Source organism: Lactuca virosa, chromosome 4, assembly GCF_052849685.1.
Source record: "Lactuca virosa cultivar CGN04683 chromosome 4, Lactuca_virosa_CGN04683_v6, whole genome shotgun sequence".
Lineage (NCBI taxonomy): Eukaryota > Viridiplantae > Streptophyta > Magnoliopsida > Asterales > Asteraceae > Lactuca > Lactuca virosa.
The window spans coordinates 452,870,205-452,888,061 of NC_136429.1; positions in this window are offsets into that span (position 1 = coordinate 452,870,205).

The following is a 17,857-nucleotide window of genomic DNA, read 5'->3' on the forward strand; positions in this document are numbered from 1 at the left end:
GGCGAAGAACGAAAAAGTTGAAAAAATCAAGTTGGGAGTCGGAGTCAGAAGGGTACACGGGCCGTGTTGGATTTACACTGCAAAATCAACACGGGTCGTGTTGACCAAAAGGAAAGCTGTTGACCTAGCTGAACACGGGCCGTGTCCTTTTTGCCCTATGCTGAACACGGGCCGTGTTCGACCCAAGAAAACTAACTTTTGGCAGTTTTCCTATTTTTCATATTATGGGAAATTGGGTCATTTGGGGACACACACAACATATCAGAGCATATTTTGAGAAGGGAATTCGAAGGTTATTGCAAGGGATTGATCAATAATCATTTGGAAACATTATTTCTAGTATTTTGTAAGTTGTAATCACACATTATTTCCATATTTTGTTCTTGTGATTTGTTCTTAGTCATGTGTGGCTATGAAACCCTAGTTTCTAGTTCTTGTTCAAAACATGTTGATTGCTTGACTTGAAGCATATGATTTGATGTTTGATTTGTGATTCTATTCTAGTGATTATGTTCTTGTTTAAACTAGAATCCTTAAATTTGATTTGTGTTTGATTGACCACTTTCATGAATTGAATTTTTGTGTAGTTAATTAAATTTTAGGGCACCTAATCGTTCTATAAAGTTAATGGTTGGTAACAAACAATAGGTTTTCTTATTGTAGAACATTTATCACATGTTTTCACACTTCCGAGCGTATGAGAAGAAATGAACATTGTTGGGAAGCTTGTACAAAACTTAATGCAGTTTTTCAATACAATCTAAGAGCGTGTTTAGGTTGAATTAGTAAAGCTAGGTCTAGTCAAAGAGCGTGTTTTGATTAGATAATTTGGCAAGCGAGAGGTATTAGAGCGTGTTAATATCTTTCAGTACCAACTTAGAATAGTAATCACAAATTACATCAAGTCATAATGAGGTTAAATGACAACATTGAGAACTAGAACTGGAAGCACTTTTACAACCTGTTTACAAATCTATTTCATTTTCTGCATGTTTCAAAGTTGATTGTTATTTTCATTATTTGACTTTTGCAAACAAATCCCCCTTTGTGACCAAAGTACCTTGCGCAAAGAGGTATAGACTTTTATCCCGTGTCTTTGTGGTTCGACCCTGCTTGCCTTGTACTACCTTTTTAGTGCATTAAAGCAGTGTATTTGGAGTCTGTTGTACCCCTATTATTTGTTGGGTTTGACACGCCTAACAGGTTTTAACTTGTAAACCATGATGAATTATTTGCAGGGTTGTGATGTTCTCTATTAGGCGCAACTGCCGATACTATCCTTAGAGCGCAACTGCTAGGATGTTTAGAGTATATCAAAAACATCAACGAGTTGTGGCGCAACTGCCAATGCTCATCTATGGGGTACTAGGTCCATTGCTGCCAATGTTCACCTATAGGGCACTATGTCCACACTGCCAATGTTCCTCTATATCAGCTTTCATCCATCATCATTCATCTACCTATGTTTTACCCAACATATTTTGTAGATATAAAATACATATAAAGTTTAAATCATTTAAAACATGTATAAAATCGTTCATCCAGCATAGATAACAAGTATACAGATAATCTGCACACATAGCACGTAATTTATATAAAATACTTCATATCTATGTGTAAGATGAAAGTAACTATGCACTCAGTTGTTAAGGTGGTGATTCTGAAATCAGACAGCACTTCGCTTCTATTAATTTATTTTCTTTCGACGAAACCTAGTATCATTATCACTAGATTTTAGTCTAATATTCATTGCGATTAATTATTAGCCTAGATTCATTATTAATTGTAGCACCCGGTTCCTGGTATGAATTTTGTTCAAGTATTATTCATTTTTTTGCCTAGAACTCGACGAGTTGATGGCCAACTCGACGAGTAGGAGCGACTTGGACCCGGGAGTTTAATGACCTACTCGATGAGTCGGCAGCCAGACTCGACGAGTAGGCCTTGACTGGACAAAACCCTAATCTAAGGGATTGCACCCTATTTAAGCATCTCATTCAGCCTCCCTTCGTCCCTATTGCTCTCAGAACTCTCCATAACAAACCCTAATCGTTTGTGTAAAGATCTAAGGCCTTTGTGGTGGTTTTTGGTGATTTTGCAACATAAGAAGGAAGAGAAAGGCTTGACGAATCAAGAGGAGGCCAGAGGAGTTCGGGTTTGTGCACCCTCTGCAGTTCTTTAGAGGTATAAAGCTGATACCTTGCCCTTTCATGTTTTATATCCCTTTTTGGGGTGATTTAGGGCTTTTAGGAGCCATTCTTGGTGACCAATCATGAGTGCAAGCATGGTTGGGGGCTAAGACTTCAGATCCAAGGTCTTTGAGGGGTTACAAGGCAGAAAGGGGCTGATTTTGCAGCCTCAGAGAGCCCCATGCACCTTAAGAGTCTCATTTAGGGCTATTTGAGCTCATTGTCCCATGCATGCACGTAAAGTTTGTAACTTTACGTGCTAGATCGATCCTAGAAGCCTAGATCTATCTTTTGGTCAAGTGTTGTACGTCAGAAATCGAGAAATAAGACTTGGTCATTCTCGACTCGGCGAGTCGTTCTTGGGACTCGGCGAGTCCATGGCTTGACTTCCCTTTTCTGTTATGGTTTGAAGGAACCTAGTGAGTGTTAGTATGATCTTAGAGGGGTCCGGGGGAATGACCCAACGCATTGGACTTAGCCATAGTCCTGGGGATCATGGGACTCGACGAGTGTATGAACAGACTCAGCGAGTCCAAGGCAATCTCCCAACGTTCGAAGATGAACTCAACGAGTTGTTCATACAACTCGGCGAGTCAAGGGCAGACTTGTTCATAGGATGGGGACGAACTCGACGAGTTGTTCATACAACTTGGCGAGTCGGATGAAGGTTCATTCGAGGATGTTTTAGAAGGAGTACTCATTGAGTCGTTGCTAAACTCGACGAGTAGGGGCGTGAAGAAGGGACGATGAAAGGATAGGGACTCGACGAGTTGGCGGCCCAACTCGACGAGTCAGGTCAACTGGAAGTTGACTTTGACTTTGACTTGGTCAGGGGTAAAATAGTCATTTTACCTTAAGAGTAGTTATCAGTGTTTGATTAAGTGTTTTATGGATTTATAGCCGGAGGATCACCGGAGCAGCAGTCAGATATCTGTCGATCAGCTTTTCAGCAGTCAGCCTTGTGAGGTGAGTTACCTTCCAGTAGCGGTGGGTCTACGACCACAATGCCGGCCCACCAGTAGGTGTTGTATGTTGGATGATTGTCTTTGTGATATCATCTAGGTTTGCTACTACCTGATATGTTATATACTGGCCTGATGTGTTATATGTGATAGTAGTAGAGTTCGGTTGTTAGGGCCGAAGGGTAGGTCAGGCACCCCAGATATTTCTGACAGTATGTGATGATATGTTTATATGCTGGCATGATATGATATATGTGATAGCGGTAGTAGGAAGGGAATAGTCCCCGAGTTCGGTTGTTAGGACCGAAGGGTAGTTCGGACACCCCATATATGTCTGATATTATGTTTATGTTATGATATATGTGTTAGTAACAGTAGGGGGTGAAATAGTCCCCGAGGTTCGGTTGTGAGGACCGAAGGGTAGGTCAGCACCCCAGAATGGCTTGACATGGGTAGGTCGGCACCCCAGAATGGCCGTACCGGGTAGGTCGGCACCCCAGAATTGCCGGCAGTATGTATGCTATGTGATTGTATGGTATGTGGTATGATGGGGGAACTCACTAATCTTCGTGCTTACAGTTTTTAGTTTTGTTTCCGGTACCTCTTCCGCGAAGGGGAAGGAGCCGGCGCGGTAGCTTCACATCATACACACACATTGGATTTCCGCAGCATGAGATTTCTTGGGATTGAACTCTGAAATTGTTACTATTGTTTTGATGTGATTTTCAGACATGAGATTATGGTTACGAAATGATATGACTTAATGATATTTTCCAATGAATGTTTTTTTCAAATCGTTATATCAAAATTGAAATTTTTGGACTCGGAATTTGGGATGTTACATTAACTCAGAGTCTACTTCATGATCTATCAAGTAAGGAACAACCAGGTAGGATCATATTGGATGTAGGGTCCGTTTGGTATACGAAGTATACTGTTTGGAAATTCCACTTTAAACACCTCACTAAATCACAACCTAGACATCATCCCCGTAAGTAGATCAATCAGTATAACGACTTCGAATCAGTGATAAATCATGTTTATAAGTTCATAATAACGATAATGAACTTAAACATAAGTTATACTTAAAGTAGGGTAAGCATAACTCACATACAGTGGGTTTTTATTAAAAAACGGGCTTCGCTGGAGCAGCATTTCCGAGCCAAAAAGCTCTTTTCTCGGAGCCTCGGGGCTTCCTTCGGGTGCTAGGGGGTTTTCCTAGGCTTTAGGGGGGTTTGGGGGGTTAGAGAGAGAGTTTAGAGAGAGAAAGTGAAGTTGGAAGGTGTGAGGAATAAGCATAACCCGACATCTCTATTTATAGGCTCCCTGGCAGCTCAACTCGTCGAGTAGGGGGACCTACTCGTCGAGTCCATGGCCAGGTGTCACCATATGGTGGCTAGCCTTGGGGAGAAAGCAAAGGCCAGGATTTTGCCACGTCACCCGATTTCCCACACCTCATTCCCGACTTAGAAAAATCATAACTCGCGCATACAAGCTCTGTTTTTTACGTTCTTTTTATACACACATAGGTAAAGACAAGATCTACAACTTTCCTTTTGACTTTGTCGGCTAATTCTCGACTGATTTTAAATCTAACAGTATGAGAAGATTATACTGTTAAATGACTGCGTAAAATTCATAACTTCTACATACGGACTCCGTTTTCGTCTGTCTTTTTATCGTTGAGCTCATATTAATGAGATCTTCAATTCTTATTTAGGTCACGTTGGCCAAAAACCGCTCGATCTAAAATTCGAATTTCGGGCTGTGCATTGCTAAGCCAAATCTTAGAAAAATCATAACTTCCTCATATGAAGTCAGATTTAGGCGTTCTTTTTATGCACGCTCTTGGTTTAACGTATAATACAACTTTCATTTAGATCTATAAGGCTAAAAAAGTAGTTTATAAAAAAAAATCCCTTTTTACGATTCCCGGTGCTGTGCCGGTTTTGCCGTAAAACTTCGACAGGTCATAACTTCTTCGTTATAACTCGGATTTCGGCGTTCTTTATATGTACGGAGCCCTTGTGACATATACTATAGCTTGGTTAATATTATTCATTCTAAATAATATTCTATTAAAAAGTCATTTTTGACGCTTATCGTCTCTAAATTGACTAGCCCGAATCTGCGGGCGTTACAATTATCTCCCCCTTAGGATGATTACGTCTCGGAATCATCAACGAAACAGGGCTTGTATAATGATTCCATATGTTATTTCTTCATCCTAGGTAATAACCATAACTTCGATCTTGCACCCACTCTCTAAATTATGTTAGACTCCAAACTATGACCTTCAAGTCACAATCTTGATCCTTACTGGAGACTCCTTCTTCTTCTTAACAACTTAAGAATAAGTTCTTTGATTTCTACAATAGATCGACGGGTCTCGTTCTAATGACCTCTCATCGTATGTTGCAACGCTTAGGCCCAGGTCTCTTAGAGTCAAATTCCAGAACATATTATACCTTCCTTCATGTTCTAATGTGATATAATCGCATTCTAGCATGTAGCACTTCTAGCTACAAGTTTCATATTTCAATAATGATTGCGATACTCCTACTGATCGCTTCGATTATCTTTCACTTCAATTGTGTGGCTTGAGTCAGATGCTACATCGATCTTGGTTCTCTAAACCATTCAACACACTCATCTTAGTCGGACTAGATATGATATGACCTCCAGGGTCGGAATAACAATCATCTTCTTAGTTATTACCGAAACGATGGTAATGACATACTTGAATAAAACAGAATCAATTACTAGTGCCTTTGTAATCTTATGACTTTCCTTGATCCAAGTGCAAGTCCTGTGCTTCCGGTAGTATAGACCTATACTACCATTCACACTTACTCATACTCGTCCCAAGTATTGTCTCGCAGTTTTCCAAGTTACTATCACAGAAACAATTTTTACACATACAAATGTGTCCAAACAGTCATAACTTTTTTTCCTATACTCTACTAGGACTTCTTCCATGCATATCTTCAATCATCAATTCTGCTTTACCTCGGTTGGTGATGGAAATGTCAGACGATGAGATAACTTCATGGATTATACCAAAAATCTTTCTTTCTGCTAATCGAAAGTGTACTTCTCCCATACTAGACGTATTATTTATTAGATGTATTCTAAAGGAAAGATATCACTCTTACGATATCTTCCGATAGGTACCATTCAGTATTGTAAGCCTTCTCATTTCCTCCATTTTCTCAGTCTGCTATGAGTCCTTATCATGACATTGTATCCACCAAAGCAGGCGTTCGGTGTATCGAGAGGAGAATATAGATAGAGGAAGATTTAAACGAGTATTCCTCCTTATTACTCCAAAAAGTTACATGACAGTTCTAATACTGTATTTAAACGTTTAGAAATCTGAACACATAAAGTTTCCAAATCTGGTCGGCAACAGACCATAGATCCGATCAAACAATAACATAAAGCATCACAAATCATTTAACACATACAAGAATTTTAGGCATCTTCCCTAATTAAGTAAGTGCTTGTGTCTATTCAGGTGTATTACCTAAATTTATTAGACACACTCCTCACGATCATCGCTTAGCATTCTAAGTTTAAGTCTAGAAATAAATCCTTATTCCTAGTTCGCTTAAACTAATGCTCTGATACGAACTGTGACATCCTCATTTTCACGGCCAGAAAAGACCGATTTTGTTTATGCTTTATAAAAATCAGAGTACCTCTTTTAATAAAAATGTTGCGGAATTTGTTTCCAGTAAAACATGATAAATACGTTATCAAAGCATTTCTAAAGAAATGTATTTTTATTCATTTTAAAACATTTGGGATGTCATCGTCAATACAGTAACATAAGCATAAACAGAACTTACATTCATTTACACTAGTGATCTATATCTCTTTTAAATCTCTAAGTGTAAAGCAGCTTCATATCGACACCTGTGATTCAAATAAGCTTGAGTGGGTCGGGTTGGGAAACTTGGTGAGTACATAGGGTTTTCAACCCACAATAATATAATTATTATGTTTAATCGTCAAACAATTAACCCAATTACCCATCCCAATTATCTTCTTTATTCTTAAGGGTCTACCCTAAGAATCAGCTATTTCTCGTTCATTCATTCCTAAGGATTATCCTAAGGAATAGGCACGAAGTCCATCGTTACCAATGACACAGCTGACAATATTATCTATTAAGCACAACTGCCAATATTATCATTTAGGCACAGTTGCCAGAATTGTGACATTCTCTATGAGGCGCAGCTGCCGATATTATCCTTTAAGCGCAACTACCAGGGTTGTGATGTTCTCTATTAGGCGCAACTGCCGATACTATCCTTAGAACGCAACTGCTAGGATGTTTAGAGTATATCAAAAACATCAACGAGTTGTGGCGCAACTGCCAATGCTCATCTATGGGGTACTAGGTCCATTGCTGCCAATGTTCACCTATAGGGCACTATGTCCACACTGCCAATGTTCCTCTATATCAGCTTTCATCCCTCATCATTCATCTACCTATGTTTTACCCAACATATTTTGTAGATATAAAATACATATACAGTTTAAATCATTTAAAACATGTATAAAATCGTTCATCCAGCATAGATAACAAGTATACAGATAATTTGCACACATAGCACGTAATTTATATAAAATACTTCATATCTATGTGTAAGATGAAAGTAACTATGCACTCAGTTGTTAAGGTGGTGATTCTGAACTCAGACACCGCTTCGCTTCTATTAATTTATTTTCTTTCGATGAAACCTAGTATCATTATCACTAGATTTTAGTCTAATATTCATTGCGAATAATTATTATCCTAGATTAATCATTACCTCAGAGTCTACTTCATGATCTATCAAGTAAGGAACAACCAGGTAGGATCATATCGGAGGTAGGGTCCGTTTTGTATAGGAAGTATACTGTTTGGAAATCCCACTTTAAACACCTCACTAAATCACAGCCTAGACATCATCCTCGTAAGTAGATCAATCAGTATAACGACTTGGAATCAGTGATAAATCATGTTTATAAGTTCATAATAACGATAATGAACTTAAACATAAGTTTTACTTAAAGTAGGGTAAGCATAACTCACTTACAGAGGGTTTTTATTAAAAACTGGGCTTCACTGGAGCAGCGTTTCCATGCCGAAAAGCTCTTTTCTCAGAGCCTTCGGGAGCCTCGGGGCTTCCTTCGGGTGCTAGGGGGTTTTCCTAGGCTTTAGGGGGGGGGGGGGGGTTTGGGGGGTTAGAGAAAGAGTTTAGAGAGAGAAAGTGAAGTTGGAAGGTGTGAGGAATAAGCATAACCCGACACCTCTATTTATAGGCTCCCTGGCAGCTCAACTCATCGACTAGGGGGACCTACTCATCGAGTCCATGTCCAGGTGTCACCATCTGGTGGCTAGCCTTGGGGAGAAAGCAAAGGCCAGGATTTCGCCACGTCACCCGATTTCGCACTTCTCATTCCCGACATAGAAAAACCATAACTATCGCATACGAGCTCCGTTTTTGATGTTCTTTAAATCCACACGTAGGTAAAGACAAGATCTACAACTTTCCTTTTGACCCCGTCCGGTAATTCTCGACCAATTTTAATTGTAACAGTATGAGAAGATTATACTGTTAAATAACTGCGTAAAATTCATAACTTCTACATACGGGCTCCGTTTTCGTATGTCTTTTTATCATTGAGCTCCTATTAATGATATCTTCAATTCTCATTTAGGTCGCGTTGGCCAAAAACCGCTTGATCTAAAATTCGAATTTTGGGCTGTGCACTCCTAAGCCAAATCTTAGAAAAATCATTACTTCCTCATACGAAGTCAGATTTGGGCGTTATTTTTATGCACGCTCTCGGTTTAACGTATACTACAACTTTCATTTAGATCTCCAAGGCTAAAAAGTAGTTTATCAAAAAATCACTTTTTACGATTCACGGTGCCGTGCCGGTTTTGTCGTAAAAGTTCGACATGTCATAACTTCTTCGTTATAACTCGGATTTCAGCGTTCTTTATATGTACGGTACCCTTGTGACATATACTATAACTTGGTTAAGATTATTCATTCTAAATAATCTTCTATTAAAAAGTCATTTTTGACGCTTATCGTCTCTAAGTTGACTAGCCCGAATCTGCGGGCGTTACAGTTTCTCTTTTGTTTCTTGGAAAAGTAAAAAAAGAAACCATTTCTAAGTCATCTTATAAATTTAAATATGGAGCACTTAGGTCATTGACTTGTAAAACTATTTGGGTGTTAAAATTTTTATATGATTTGGGTGTTAAATAGCTTGTTCTAGTTGATGTATTTTGTGACAATGAGTCAACCATTAAATCATTGATTTTTCATGACATAAACCATTCGAGATAGATGTTTATTTTATTAGGAAAAAAAGAAAAAGGTGTTAAAAAACTTTCCAAAATCGATTCCATAAGTAAAAATTGTTGATATTCTTACTAAATCAACGGTATCATCTCAACATAAGTATCTTACTAACAAACATGGGTTAGTTGATCCATTTTGAGAAGTGATTGTTTTTTTCTTCAAAATCTTAGTTTGTGTGAGGGTGCAGTATTGAAAGTCAATATGTGGTCAAACTGATATTTGTTAAACTGTTTTGGTTAGTGTTGTTAGGTTTGTAATATGTAGGGACTAGTTGTGTAATACCCTGTTCCGAATCGTTTCCTAATTCTGGGCCGTGATCCGAGGATCGGATATCATAAGGCTTAGGGCCTTTAGAAAAGAGAGATTTAGACCCTTTTGGGTGTGGGTAATGTAGGTTAGGTGATCTGGGGGTTCGGTTTGTGATTTGAAGCCCAAGGGTATAACCGTAAAGTAGCAGTTCAGGCTTTTTATGAATTTTGAATTTTAGCCAGGGAAGTTTTAAGGCAAGGATGAGTTGATAGAAGTGTAGAGATTTTCTTTACCTTTCCGGGGATATAAGGATCATCGAAAACGGACTTAGAAGGAAGAATTTATGGCCTTCGGAAGTTTGGTGGTAATTAGGGTTAAGCCTAGTACGCGAGGCGTACATAGGAGTACGCTGGGTGTACTAGGCAGGTGCATCACAGGTGCTCTTTGGAGTACGCTGGGTGTACCATAATTACACATGGCGCACTCCAGTCAGAACCAAACCCTAATTTAGGATCTTGGGCCCTATTTAAGCTCCTTAACTCAACACCAAACCCTCTTATCTTCAGCCTCCATCCCATTAAACCCTAGAAACGAAACCCTAGCCCCCATTGGCGTGGTTCTTCAGCTTTTGGTGACATTTCATGCATTTTGGTGCTCATAGAAGAATAAGAAGCTTCTTAGAGAAGTGTGGGATCGCCTGAAGCTTTTGGATCCAGGATTTGTGCATCTTGATCTACCTTCTAGAGGTATAAAGTTTCTAACTTGATGACTCTAGGTGTTAGATCTATCCTAAGGAATGTTTTGGGTTTATTTTGGTCCTTAAAGTTTCTAACTTGATGATTCTAGGTGCTACTCCAAGAGCTTAGAATGATGGATCTTGGCATTTGTGAGGTCCCTTGTTCATAAAAATGTCAACTTGATGAGTTATTTTGGACCATGCATGAGTTTGTGTGTTTATTATGGATTTTATTGAGGAGTTGGTCCCATTAAGACATGCAAATGAGTAAAGTTGCCAACTGTACGTGTTAAGGCATCTCCTTAGGGTCATATCTGAGTTTGGAAGTCCTTTTCTTAACCATTAAGAGCTTTTGTGGGATTTTTCGCTCTCTGTTGAGTATGCTGGGCGTACATAAGAGTACGCTCAGTGTAATGCATGGTTTGCGCATCAGCGTCTTGTACATTGTGCTTCGACAGTCGGTACGCAGAGCGTACATTTCGAGTACACAAGGCGTACTCCCCAAGAATCCATTTTGGGCCTTTTGGGGGTTAGGCCATTTGAGGTTGGACCAGTTATGGGAGGGGTAAAATGGTATTTTACCCTTTAGGAAGTTGGAATATGGTTTGGGCCTTGGATTTTGGGTTATTGCATTAATTATTAATTATGGTCGTATTTATTGTTAGTTGGGCGAGGTTATCCGGTTCAGCGACCCGAGCAGTTATTTGATTATCAGCGGATTAAGGTGAGTCTCCTCATTGTACTCGTGGGTCGAAGGCACCAATTCCGGCCTACTAGGATATGTTATGCTAGTTGTCTTTGTGACTCCTGCATGGTATGTTGGGCTAGGTCTATTTGTATTCTAGGCTAGGCTCAATGTATGAGCGAGCTAGGCCCATGTGTATGTTGGGCTAGGCCCATGTATCAGGAAGGGCTAGGCCAATTGTATGTTATGTAGGGTGTTAACCGTATTTTTGACTTTTGCATTTGTATGATCGGGCTAGGCCCATTGGTTTGGCAGCGTTAGGCCCATTATGGTGTGCTGGGCCCAATATGCGGGATGGGCCCAATGTGAGGGCTAGGCCCGATGGTATGTATGATATGTGGTATTTTGGGGAACTCACTAAGCTTTGTGCTTCCGGTTTTTATGGTTATGGTTTCAGGTACTTCCGGTTCGAAAGGGAATGGACCGACATGATCGCAGCTCATCCACCCATGTTTCCGCATTGTGATGATTTTGGGATTGTACTCTGATGACTGTTTTATTATGAAATATTTTTGGATATTTGAATAAAAGATAATTAGTGTTATGATTGAATTAAAAATGAAATTTTTACCTCATAATTTTTAGGACGTTACAAGTCGGTACATTTTTCATTGTTGAAGGTAAGTTGTGCGGAGGTTTCTAAAATGATTCAGGTTTCTGGGTTGCTGTCAACCCGTCATAAATAATGTGTGTTTAACTGGATTCAGATGATCAACACACTCAATACAGAACTCTTTCACTCTCTATTTCTAGATTCAGGATTTCTCTCAGTTTTAGTGTTTGTTTATATTAATCGTTGTAATTTATTTCTTTCCTCTTAAGTGCTCAACTTGAGAGTAGAGTTACGGTATTTGTAGTATGGATCGAGTTGTATTTTGTCCTTGAAATATGAATTGATTCTATATTAATAAAGAGTTGTTCATGTTGGTTAAGTTCTGAGTTCGTGTTTTTTTGGATGAATTGTTCTTGGAAAGTGAACATGTTAATGTTAATCAAGTTATGGAAAAGTGAACATATGGATGCTAATAGTGGGACTATGGTGCAATATACAGAGGAATGAAAGATTACTATAGTTTTCTATTAAGATAAAAACGATCATATTCGTACATGTTAAGAGGAGGTTAGGGACATTGCATGTGAGTTTTATTTTCAATTTGGCCTCACGACATTGATTCCCAATTATACATTTTCACAAAATAGGTTTAGAGATTAAGCTTAGACTAGATGTGATTTTATTATACCAGTCATTTTCGGTTAAGATGTGTCCTAAGACACCATTTCAACAACCATATGGCTTGGCTAAGTATTGTCCAGTAGCAAACCAGTAACATGCTTTATGCATGTATTCATGGTATAGGAGATCCAAGAGGTGGGAGAGACGAGCTACACTTGAAACTCGAAAATTAGGACTTGAAATTCATTGTATATAGATGAAATGCAAAAAAAATGCTCTGATTAATGAAGAAGTTTTATATGACGTGGAGGTCAGTTCTACTCGTGTTCTTGTTCCTAGAAAAAAACTATTGAAGATTCTTTGAGAGGTTTATAATGAGATGGGTTCTCAATTATTTAAGACATTATAAGGATAATTGTAATTAGCCACTCAAAAGGAGTTGATATGCATAAATGTGTAAAAAATTAAAAGCTTGATAATATGATGGGGATATTGACTTTTTCCACTAAATGTGCCATCTTTAGACTTGAGAAGAATATGGACTAGGGATAAATATGGATGGATGAAGGAGTTATGTTCCGAGCATCATATAATTTGAGGCATACAAGAAACAATGGGAATGTGTGTAGACATTTGGATAGTAACATATGGATCCTCGAGGTATAGAAAATAAAGTAATTATTGAATTTTGTGTTGGCCAAGACGTGGTGGATGTATCCCCACGACGTGGCATGGCCGCTTAAATCGTGTATCTCAAATTGGCTGCCACGACGTGGCAATATATTGGCCACATTGTGGTGACTGTTTTTGGGAAAACCCTAATTTCGAGCTTAAGGTCTCCATCACCTCCAAAAGAACCCTTGACCAAACCCTATCCCTCTTGAACTTTTTGGAGCTCATTTGCACGCTTTTGGTGCTTTTAAAGGAAGAAGGAGATTTGGTGCAAGGATCAAACAAGCAACACCTCCCCATCTTTAAGATCGTTTTCTGGACCATTTGTAAGGATTCAAGATTTCATCTTTATGGTTTATTCTCTTAGATCTAAGGTGTTTTATCCCATTTTGGTCCATGGTTTTGGTTAGAGTGAGTGGATGGAATAAAGTTAGCAAATTTATGACCTTTCTGAGTCCCATGAGCATTATACTATATGGATCTAAGAGTTGGATGTGGTTTGTGAACTTTGTATGAGATTTTGGTCATATTTCCACCTTTTGACCTATCTTAGGTAAAGAACATGCATGAGGCATGCATTTATATTAAGTTTAGTTTTTATGAGCCTTTTGTGTTCCTAGAAGCTTTCTGGAAAGTATAAGTTTGGGGCTTAATGGATTAAGGTCTGAATCTATTAGGTTGTCCAAACCCAGAAACCATGGCGTGGCGTACAGGCTGCCACAACATCGGATTTAAAGGATTCGCGACTTTTTTGTCGCTTAGCTGCCACGACCTGGCTAAGGATTGGCCACGACATGGCCACCATCTCAAGTTGACTTTGACCGTTATCTTTTTGACTTAGTTGAATTTTGGTCAATTGGCTAGTTTAAGAAGGTGGGTTAAGGGTTTACCATGTGTGGTTTATTAGGAGGTGTATAACACTTGTTCATTGGCTGTAAGAGTTGTTAGCTGTTGACTACGTCTACGAGGTGAGTCTTCTCACTATACTATGAAGGATGCTAGTTCTCTTTGTGATACTTGCATGGTAGACCATGGGGGTAGCCCATGACATTTGTATGAAAGACCATGGGGTAGCCCATGACACTTGGATGTAAGACCATGGGGGTAGCCCATGACATTTCAAGTAAAGACAATTGGGGTAGCCTATGACACTTGGATGTAAGACCATGGGAGTAGCCCATTGCAAATGTATGTATGGTATATGGTATTTTGGGGAAGTCACTAGGCTTTGTGCTTAAGGTTTATGTTTATAATGTTTTTAGGTATTTCCAGTTCCAAATGGAAGGGTCCGACTTGACTGCACTGCATCCCTCGACGACTTTTCCACATTGATTATTATTATTTTACTCTGATGTTTGAGAGATACATTTTACTATGATTGGTCTTTGAATAAGTGTTTGTATGAATTTGATGGTTTGAAAATGAAACTTTTTACTAGTATTTTTGGGACGTTACAAGTTGGTATCAGAGCCTTGGTTTGAGGGATTCAGGTATACCCTTAGGTATCTCTGAAATCTATCTGCAGAATTGAAAAATATTTTTGTAACAAAACAAATTTTCTAAAAATATTTTTACAAAGAAAGGGATGCAATGCGTGCAATCAGCCGTGCTCAAGTAAATGATTCCCGAAATACCCGTACATGAGCATTTTGCATTTATGTGAATTGCATGTAGGGCTCAGGATACCTTTAGGAATTTCATGATAGAATATCCAATTTGTGTGCTCCCTTGTATCCTAGAAGGGATTGGATGTTATGTATTACTTGTAGTTTAGATTGGCAGAGTTAACTGATAAGTGTATGCTTAAAATTGTATACAAGTGTGGCAAGACTAGTCATTTTAGCATGGATTGTACTCAGGTATCGAGTCTGATTTGCTTCCCTTGTAATCAGACGAGCCACAAGAAGGCCGACTGTTCGAGGTTGTCTGGAGGAGTGGTGTCGATCGACGCCTGCTCCCGCTACATTGAGGATCACCGATGGCCGCCATGGCAAGGTAGAGACTCCCGTGGTGAGGAGAAGAGCTTTTCAGTTGACGGCCGAGGAGGCCCGGACAGCGCTAGATGTTGTCACTAGTATGTATCTTTATCATGTCTTTTCCTGCTTTCATTATTTATGTCGATGCTTTATCTGACTATGTATAAGGATGTTTTTAATCAATGGTTTGACTTCTCATGTTCTTTTTGTCTTGGGTGCTACCTAATCTTTCGTATCTCATGTGCTTATCAAGAAGTTTGGTGATACTCCAGGAGTTTTGGATTACTCACTAGAGGTAGAGATTGTCGAATACCGTACAATGACTGCTCCGAGTGTTTATTGGGTTTATGTTCTTGAGTTGTTCCATGAGAAGTATCCGATTGATCTAGTCCCTATTCCTCTATGAGGGACTAATATTATTGGGGGGCATGGACTGGTTGATCCAGAATAGAGCTATGATTGATTGTGAGCTTCAGATGGTTAGAGTTCGAACCCTAAGTGGGGGAGAACTGGCTATTCACGGTGACGACACTCAGTGAGTACCAGCTTTTGCTCAACTGAGAGGGTTAGGAGATATCCTTATCAGGGATGTCGTGGGTTTGTAAATTATATGATGGATTCACGCATTATGGAGAGGTAGACGTTGAGTGATTTCTCTATCGTTCGAGACTTTCTAGATGTGTTTCCCGAGGACTTACCGGGGGTGCCTCCTGAGAGGTAAGTAGAGTTCTGTATCGATTTGATTCCAGGTGCGGCTTCGATACCCAAGGAACCATATCACCTAGTGTCACCGGAGATGCAGAAGTTGTCTACGGAACTGCAGGAGCTGTTAAACAAGGGATTCATCAGGCCGTTGAGTTCACCGTGGGGAGCATCGATCCTGTTTGTGAAGAAGAAAGTTGACACTAAGGATGTCAAAAAGTCTCGTAGGACCCCGTTCCCATGGGGGCCCCGACCCGTTTGGGGGTATTTATTAAAAAAAATTGGGGGCGGGCGCAAGGTTAACCCCCGTTTTAATTTCGAGGGCGAGGGCGGGGGTGGGCAATTTCGTCCCGAAACCCCAATAGGGACCCCGTTAATAAAGAATACATATATCCTCATATATTAATTTTAGAAATATAATAAACAATAACATGATTTTGAGCTTCCAAAATTCAACAAAAAACATGTTTTTTAAGTTGTTAGTATAATGTTTTTAAGATGCCATAACTTTTTTATTTTAACATGTAAAATTCTGACATTTCGAGGGCGGGGGTGGGGACGGGATAACAGGGAAATTTCATGGGCGGGGGATGCACTCTCCATCTCGTTTTCCCCTGTTGACATACCTAGATGACACATGATGTGCATTGACTATCGGGAGTTGAGCAAGTTATCGGTGAAAAACCGTTACCCACTTTCGAGGATCGACAATTTATTTGATCAACTCCAGTGGGTATCTTGGTTTTCCAAGATTGATTTGAGATCAGGTTATCATCAGATGAGGGTCAGGGATGAAGATCTGTAGAAGACAACCTTCAGGGATCGTTATGGTCACTATGAGTTTCTAGTGATGCCATTCAGGCTCACCAACACACCAACAACATTCATGGACATCATGAACCGGGTGTGCTAGACGATGTTGGACCTGTCCGTGATAGTGTTTATTGATGATACCTTCGTCTGTTCTTAGAACAAGGAGCAACATGAGGAGCATTTGCGAGAGGTTTTGGAGACCATAAGGAGGGTGAAGCTTTATGCCAAGTTCTCCAAATGTGAGTTCTGGTTGCCCGAGGTGTAGTTCTTGGGGCACATTGTCAACCAGAAGGGTATATTGGTCGACCCGGCCAAGATCGAGGCAGTGATGTAGTGGGAAATTCTGAGGACACCAACTGAGGTTCGACGTTTCCTTGGGTTAGCAGGTTATTATCGAGGGTTAATTCATGATTTCTCCAAGATTGTTGTCACTTTCACCCGATTGACGAAGAAGAATGTTAGTTTCCGGTAGGGCCTGAGCAACATGCAACATTTGAGACCTTGAGGCAGAGATTGTGTGAGGCTCCAATTCTGACCCTTCCCGAGGGTATGGATGACTTCGTGGTTTATTGTAATGCATCAATTTTGGGTCTGGGCAAGGTGCTTATGTAGAGGGGTCATGTGATCGCTTACGCATTCAGGCAATTGAAGCCTCACCACGCGAATTACCCTACTCACGATCTAGAGCTGGGGGCTGTGGTCTTTGCCCTCAAGATTTGGAAACCTTATTTGTATGGGGTCAACTGTACTATTTATACGGACCACAAGAGCTTAATATATATATGATGGATCAGACAAACCTGAATATGAGACAACGCAGATGGTAAGACGTAGCGAACGATTATGACTGTGAGATTTTTTACCATCCTGGGAAGGCCAATGTTATGGTCGATGCCTTAAGTCACAAGGTAGCAAGTACACCCATCATAGATCTATGTTTGGGGATGGTTATCGTTTCACCGCTTTTGGATTTGATCAAGAAAGCATAAATAAAGGGATTAAAGAGGGAAAATTGGAGGACAAGAGAACTAGGTCCAGATTCTCTTATTTTTCAGAGATATTGGTGGGTTATTGACTCAGTGTGGCAGGGTATGGGTTCCAGTTGCTGGTGGGGTTAGACAGACATTGTTGGAGGAAGCTCACAAATCAAAGTTTTCGATCCATCCAGGGGCCACAAAGATGTATAGGGATTTGAGACTGAGCTACTGGTGGCCTCTCACGAAGAGGGAGATATCATGGTATGTTGAGCGGTGCCTGACTTGCCGGAAAGT